Source organism: Pteropus medius, unplaced genomic scaffold (genome assembly GCF_902729225.1).
Source record: "Pteropus medius unplaced genomic scaffold, Ma_sr-lr_union100, whole genome shotgun sequence".
Taxonomy (NCBI): Eukaryota; Metazoa; Chordata; class Mammalia; order Chiroptera; family Pteropodidae; genus Pteropus; species Pteropus medius.
The window spans coordinates 445,502-451,380 of NW_024351731.1; the positions used below are offsets into that span (position 1 = coordinate 445,502).

The 5,879-nt window shown below is 50.2% G+C and overlaps 1 protein-coding gene across 3 annotated transcripts in view; it reads left to right on the forward strand.

Moving 5' to 3' along the window:
• The window catches only part of LOC120588720 (translation initiation factor IF-2-like), an 8,728-nt gene extending 2,849 nt beyond the window's left edge, over window positions 1-5,879 (forward strand). Inside the window, exons 2-3 of one of the 3 annotated variants that reach the window (XM_039845877.1) lie at window positions 4,179-4,853; window positions 5,864-5,879. The gene's annotated coding sequence lies outside the window, so the exon portion shown is untranslated. Of the gene's footprint in view, window positions 1-1,966; window positions 2,366-4,178; window positions 5,081-5,863 lie in introns of those variants that run through there. The other 2 variants (XR_005649294.1, XM_039845876.1) reach the window with 2 other exon arrangements.

The window sequence follows — 5,879 nt, forward strand, 5'->3', positions numbered from 1 at the left end:
CACCTCTCCCGCGCATCACATGCCCTGTTCCTTTATTTTGTAGCCCTCGTCGTTATTTAATTTATCCTGATTATCTGGTTGCCTATTTATCATCTGTCTCCCGCTGCATTAGAGCAGGGCTGCTGCTTGTCTCCATCACTCCTGGACCCCAGTGCCAAGAACAGTGCTGGCCCATAGGAGACGCTCAGTAAAGACATGTCAGATGAACACAAGGGGTAGACGAGATGCGAGTTGCCGGTTCACTCTGCCTCTTAGCTCTCTGTATCTCCTGCTTTGGCGGAGAGGCTCTCAGATGGGAAAGCCCAGGGTAATGCGAGGAGCGTGGACGGCTCTCTTAGTGGTTCTGGAAAGTGAAAACTATGAGTAATTAAGACTGTCAGACGGCATAACTGCAGTCTCATTGGTACAGTCCCAGTTAACTGTTCCCTCCTTTGTGCTCCCCCAGCACTTCTGCTCATTTAAAGAACCTATTATCGTATCATCATACTGTGTGCTTGCTCGGTGAGTGCTCTCCTAAGTCAGATGCCAAACTCTTGGAGCTGTAAAGAAGGAGCCCACACTTATTGACCACTCACTCTGCACGGGGCCCTGGGCCAGGTGGGTTTGAATGCAAGAAAAGGCATTGGTTAAGTGCCTATGCTGTGCTCAAAAACCTTGTCTAAGAAAGACAAGGAAGTTCTACTTAGAAAGCAGCGAGGTGATAACTGATGGAGGTCCACCCGGGGTGTCACGAGGCTGTGGGGAACCTGGGGAAGGGTTCCTAAATCAGCTTGGCGGCGAGTGTCTTAGGCTGTTTGGGCTGCTGTAATGGAATATCATAGATGGAGCGACTTCTGAGCAGCACAGATAGGTGTGGACAGACTTGGCGTCTGGTGAGGCCCTGCTTCCTAGTTCACGGGTCGCCATCTTCTCTCTGTGTCCTCACATGGTAGAAGGATGCTTCCTAGGGTTTCCTTTATAAAGGCACTAACCCCATTCATGAGGGCTCCACCCTCATGACCTAATCATCTTCCAAAGGCCCCCACCTCCTAACACCAGCACTTTGAGGGCTGAGATCTCAACATATGAATTTGGTGGGGGAGCAGGGGGACACAAACATTTAATCTATAGCAGGAGGTTAGAAAACACTTCCTTGAACTAAATTTCAAGGAAGGGGTGGGCCTTATCTAGCTAGATGAGGGGGCACTGGCCTGCTAGCCAAAGCAAAAAGCACATATGCTGGCGATGCCCAGCTCTGTGTCCCCTGCACGCACCTCCAAGCTCACCTGCAGTTGCAATCTGTGTCATCTATCCGAGGAACTGTCCACCTCTAGTGCACATCTCTTTGCCTCTGCCTGGGGCCTTTTCTCCAGGGCTGGGATCTTGCCCAGACTGCAAGTACCCAAAAGCCCCAGGGCAGCCCCCAACCAATCAGTGGAGAAATGCCCCAGCCTCCCATCCCTAAGGGGACACAGTCTCAAAGGGCTTCCAGCACAGTTTTTCCGGGGATCTCCAGCGGAACTGAGTCTAGCTGCCCCCGGCAGTAACTCTCTTCGCTTTTTCTCTTTTTCCTGCTTCACTCCCTCATTTGTCCTTCCTGGGATCAATTACCTCCCAGATAACTTACCTGCACTCAATTCCTTGTCTCGAGATCTGTTTCTGGAGAAACCCAATCCAGGATGACATTCCTTCATTTATGCACAGATATTCATCAGGCTCCCCCTAAGTGGCGGAGCAAAGACTGGGCATGAGAACATCAACTTTGGGTAATTCTATAGGGTCCGGCAGTCTGAGAAAATGGCGTACGTTCAGACGTGGAAAGCGATGAGACTAAAAAGCTTTGCGCCATTTTACAGTTGAGGAAACTGAGGCACGGGAGTTTTGAGTAACTGGCCCAAGGCCAAACAGTGCATAGAAGAGATCTGGAGCCCAGGCTCCTGATCCCTGCCTTATGCTGTCTTTCCCGGGGGTCAAAGCGATGTGTCCAGGCTGCAGGTGAATTTCATAGGGAATGGTAGAAAAGATACTAGAGTCAGGATTGGCCCTTGAGGGACACCGTAGGCGGCGGAGGAGGAAGGTGCCACGAAGAGGAGTGAGAGGGAGTGGTCAGAGAAGGGAAGCAGAGGGAAAACCAGGCGCAAGGGACGAAATTGCTTCTAAAGGGAAGGAACGGCCTACACTGTCAAACGCCCCAGAAAATTCAATCAAATAAGGGTTGGAAAGCAAGTGTCATTTTATCTGACAGCAAGAAGGCTGATAGCTTTTGCCAGAGCTGCCTCAATGGAGTGGAGGGATTGGAAGCCAGATTGCAGTGGGTGAGGAGTGCGTGGGAGGCAGCAAGTGTAGACAACTCTCTTCAGAAATGTGGCCATCTAGCTGGTGGGAGGTAAGGGTGGCGGATTCTTTAAAAAGGGTGGGTGAGCGAGCATCTGTGGTTGATGGGAAGGTCCCAGGAGAGTGGGAGAGGATGCAGAGGAAGGGCGGGGTCACTGAAGGAACAGGCACTGTGTGCAAGTGAGAGGGCATGGGACCTAGAGCAGGGTGGGAGGGGACGAGCCCTGGCCTGGAGGAGGGCCACCTCCTCCAGGTCCGTCTGCGGGGGGAGAGGGCCAGAGGGAGAGATGAGAGCTGTCCGGTTCCCTCGTGAACTTATCTGGATTTATAGACTAGGAGTTAGGTGGGCTTTTAAAGACCCCCTATGTTTAATTCCTCATGAAATTCACGCTCTGGGTGAAATGAATTCATTCGAAAGTACACGAATAAAAAGTGACTTCGGCCTCATAACTGGACAAGAAATAGCATAAGAAGCTATTTTGGCCCAAAGTGGGCTAGGGAAGTAGGAAGGCGAGGATGAGCAGGAGAACCAGAACCGACACAGCTTGGTGACTGCTGGTTGGAGGGAGAGTGGGGGGCGGTGGTGAGAACATGCAAGGTGGGGACAATGGTGCTCACCTGTGAGGAGGAGGAGGAGGAGGGTGGTATTTATAACCATGAGAAAGAGCAGGGGAGGGGCAGGTTTTGAGGAGGAAGATAATGAGTTCCTGTTTGCGCTCGCTCTGCGCTGGGAAGGCAGTGTGGGTGGCGGGTTAGAGTCTGCGGCTTTGCAGGAGCGGGTGGTGGGCTTGAGGGTGATGGGGAGGGGGAGACAGACGAAACCCGCACAGTGGGTGAGTGGCGGAGTAATTACCTAAAAAGCCAAAAACCCTTTTCTAGCTTCTCATAGTTTTATTTTATAGCGATTTCTCGAATGCAGGGTTTCTCATCCTTGGCCCTATCAGCATATTGGACCGGACAATTCTTTATCGCGGGGGCTTCCTGTGCCTTGCAGGACATCTAACAGCATCCCTGGCCTCCACCAGCTGGATGCCAGTAGCAATCCCCCAGTTGTGACAAGCAAAATATCTCTAGACATTGCAAAATGTCCCCTAGGGGCAAAATGGCCCCAAGGAGAGAACCTCTCTCCTGTCATCTTTTCCACACATCATATAAAAATTGTTGCTGAAAAGGTACAACTTTGGATAATCTTTTTTAGCAGAAGCACCTCTTCCCAGTTGCGGCTTTAGGTGGCCTGAGTTCACATCCTGCTCGCTCGCTGGTTATATGGTTGTTTTGTTTTTCCTCTGTAAAATGAGGTTTTGGAGAGGATGAAAAGAATTCACGCATGCAAAGCATTAACTCAGTATGAAGCACGCAGTCAGCATCCAATCGTCACTTACTATTATGGGTAATATCCACACTGGTCCGTAGGCCCAGGTGAGACATCTAGCCAGCATTTGGAATTTGGGGCCTGGAGTATGGATGTCACAGATGTAACACAGACAACAGGGCACGCTCGAGGCTGTAGACATCTAGGCCATGGCCTGGAGAGAGAGAGGAGATAGAAAGAAGGAGGTGTAAGCAAGAGCCCCGAGAAACAGCTGAATTTACCACGCAGCTGGAGGAAGAGGAGTCTGTCTGTACCTGAGATCTGAGTGCTAGTGATGTAGACAAGGAAGTAGCTGTGCATTTTTCATCTAGCCCACGTGAAGCAGTGTGGGTGGTGGGAGGCATGTCAGCAGACTGCCGTATCGTGGAATGATGAGGATGTCGACTCAGTGACTGCGTGCTCACCTGGGTCAGGCGCTACATAGACATGAATGCTCATTGAATCCTCACAACAGGCCATGACTCAGGTACTACTTATTATCTCCACTTTATAGATGAACAAACCGACACAGAGAGAAGCACACCGGTGAAGGAGGATGAGCGTGTCAGCAAGTGGAAAAAGGACTTCCCGTGAAGAGAGGACCGCGTGAGCAAACGCGGAGCCCAAATGCCCTTGTGCATCCATCAGGGCCAGTGGAACAGAGGTGTGAAAGGCTGGAAGGCCAGACGCAGAGGCCCCATGGGGGCAGGGAGGGTGCTTAGCGGCACCAGGTCGAGGTGCATTGCAGTCCAAGCAAAAGGAAAATTCAGTCGTACTGACCCTGTCTTGATTTAAAACTCTGACATTGTTTCATCTTGCCATTTTTATATTAATTCTTCTTTTCACAAAATAGTGCATTCAAATACTTTTTTACCTTGATTACTGAGTTTGTTGGCACCCACTCAGATGGGCTGGACAAAATGCCAAACTCTTCCAGCCTCCCCGGCCTTGGTGCTTACCATTCAGATTCCAGCCTGCGTCATTCCCCTGTCCCTTAGCCGGGAGGAGGCAAGGATTCTGGTTCCAGCCCCACAGGACAAGAGCCAACGGGCAAGAGCCAATTCCACAGGAAACCCAGTGCACTGAGGAAGAGGAAATGGATACTAGGCACCAAAACCAAACAAACGTCCACTACAAGAGGTTCCTCTTTGGGCCACCTGGAGACCCATGGCCTGGAGAAGAAAACATGGTATGGGGGTGGGGAGAAGACGTAAGGGAAGAAAGGGAGGTAGGGGCAGCACACGCGAGCTCACACTGCAGTCAGTAGCTGGATTTAAGTTCCAGCTCACCTACTCACCGTGATTTTCCCTAGTGTGAAGCCTCAGTTTCCTGGGTATCAAATGAGGATAGCCAAAGTATCCATACCATAAAGTTGTTAGCAGGATTAAATGAATTAAGCCACATAAAAGTGCTTGAACATACTAAATAATCAGTATTTTTTTTCTTTTCTTTCAATTGTGGTAACAGTATTATTATTCACCACCTCCCCCCCACCCGCCAAACTACAGAGTAATGAAGGGGAGAGAGATGGAATAGTGACATGAAGCTTAGAGGAATTCCAGGGAGGATTTTAGTTCGTTCGTTCGTTTGTTCGTTCGTTCGTTCGTTCGTTAGTTTGTTTGTTTTCCAGTAGGGAGAGCAAGAGAAAGAGCCAGCAGAGGTGGGGGTGGGGGGGAGAGGAGAAGCCTGCATGAGCAGTGATTCCTCGCCTGAGTTGTGAATACCTATCAAACGCTGAGTTGCACTTGCCAACTCACAGAAAAGCCAGTGACTGGAGCAGGATCGCACATGCCTGAGCAGGATGGGCAGGGACAGAATCCAGATTTCCTAATGCCCGGGGAAGTGTTTCTTCCTGAAAACCTGGCCACTGTACTATACCTAGTCATTGTCAATCCTGGAGCCACCATACTTGAGCCCAGGTCACAAGAATGTGAGATGCGATGAGGCCTTTCCCATCACAGTGTTAATGAAACCCCCTCTTTGCAAAAGCTGCACCTGCAAGGGGCTTGTACGATGCACACCCAAAGGCGTTTCCTCCGGAGATGTTAAACATCAGTGAAAATGCTTTTTGTCCTGAGGTTATTAATTTTAAAAGCCTCATTTCCAGCTATAGTGGAGCTTTGAGATAAAAGGGTCAGACGAGTGAGTCATTGCAACAATCTCTTAAGGAAGGAACGTCCTCTCCCCTTTTGTGTGCAGGTATTAGAAGTTTCAC